The sequence below is a fragment of the Galeopterus variegatus genome, unplaced genomic scaffold, assembly GCF_000696425.1.
Source record: "Galeopterus variegatus unplaced genomic scaffold, G_variegatus-3.0.2 Scaffold885, whole genome shotgun sequence".
NCBI lineage: Eukaryota > Metazoa > Chordata > Mammalia > Dermoptera > Cynocephalidae > Galeopterus > Galeopterus variegatus.
The window spans coordinates 44,325-46,115 of record NW_007726996.1 but is presented as its reverse complement, the minus strand read 5'-3'; positions in this window follow the sequence as shown (position 1 = coordinate 46,115).

Here is a 1,791-nt window from a genome sequence, read left to right as displayed (position 1 = left end):
TAAACTATGCTGATTCTACCCTGAAGCAAATCAAAATCCTGCAGGACCCTAAGATAACATCAAGGACCCGAACAAAAGCCAAAGGGAACCTTGGAGAGAATTTGCACCTGGCCCCTTCCACATCCCCCTCCCTCCTGCTTTTCATTTCACACATTCCACTCCCTCAATCTCTTCTTTAAAAACCCCTCGGTAAATCTGAGTCTTTGAGACAGGTTAGTTTCCCCTCTCCTTCAGGTTACCCATCCTGAATAAAGCTGGTTTCCCTTATCATCAACATTTGACTTTTGAGTCTTTTATTTGTTTGGGCAGCAGACAGCTGGACTTGGGTTGGGTAACCAGATTTTGGTGAGCCTAAGCCAGGAGCTGAAAGCCCTTGGGTAACAAGATTTTGATGAGCTTCAGCCAGGAGCTAAATGCCCTGGGTGCTGTAACACATTCTGGCAACCAAGCCAGGATTTTTGTATGGGGCAGGCAGCCAGACCAGGGGGTTCAGTAACAAAAATGCTTCAGGATCTTGATCCCACTTGTTTAAAATTTCCATAGAAGTTCTGCTCTTGTCTGCAGTTGATCAACAGTTGTGTTACCCATTGTGTGGAAAGTTTGCTCATCTTTAATTTTTCAGTTAGAATTGTGTAAGCTGAACCCATTGAGATGTCTATGGTGTTGGCTGTTGTTTCTGCCGCTAATCACTGGTTCTCTTCAATTAAGACACAAACAAGATTAATTTTTTCCTCAAAAACTGATGTGGATGGTCTGCCAGTGAAGGTTTTATCTTCAACGTCATCTTGTCCCTTCTTAAACTAAGTTCTCTATTTGTAAACTGCTGATTTCTGTGGGGCATTGTCCTCATAAACTTTTCATAAAACATTAGTGATTTCACCATTCTTCCACCCAGGCTTCATCATCAATTCGATGTTTGTTTTTGCTTCAATTTTAGCAGAATTCATGTTGCTCTAATAAGGGCTCTTTTCAAATTGATATCTTATTCTTCATAATGCCTCAAACTAGATCCTGTTCAGATGTGTTATAACAAGTTTGTACAAGTTGATTTTGGTACAAAAAAGATATAGCAATTTATGCAGAGTTTTTTCATAATACCCACTTTCCATGAACTTTTTGAGGAACTTTATATATTGTATTATTCTACTTATGTGAAAAGCCTGGAATAGGTAAATCCATAGAGACAGAAAGTATATTGGTGGTTGCCAAGGGCCGGGTGGGGTTGGGGGGTGGGGAATGGGGAGTGACTGCTAATGCCAAAGTGTATTTTGGCACGAAAATGTCCTAGATACCAATTGTTGTGATGATTGCACAACTCTGTGAGTATACTATAAACTCCTAAATTGTATATTTTAAAGAAGTAAGTTTTATGGTATATAAATTATATCTCAGTAATGATGTTTACAGAAGAAATATACAAGTACATATCTTATTCTCACTACAGAAATGGAGATTTTTTTTTACTGTATGGATGATATAAATTTTAAAGAATCCACTTACCTTATATATTTCTCATAAAAAGATTCACCATGCAAAGACAATATATTGTAGTGATTAAGAGCATGAGCTCTGGAGTCAGACACCCTAGAACCAAATATCAGCTGTGCTTCGTACAGATGTGTGAGTCTACATCTCAGTTTCCTTATCTGCAAAATGGAGGTAATAGTAAAACCTACCTCACCGAATTGTTGGAAATAAAATTATTAAATGAAAAGTGTTTAACATAGTGCCTGACACGAAATTAAGTGAAAATGGATGTTTGATATTCAGAAAAAAAAAAATTTTTTTTTT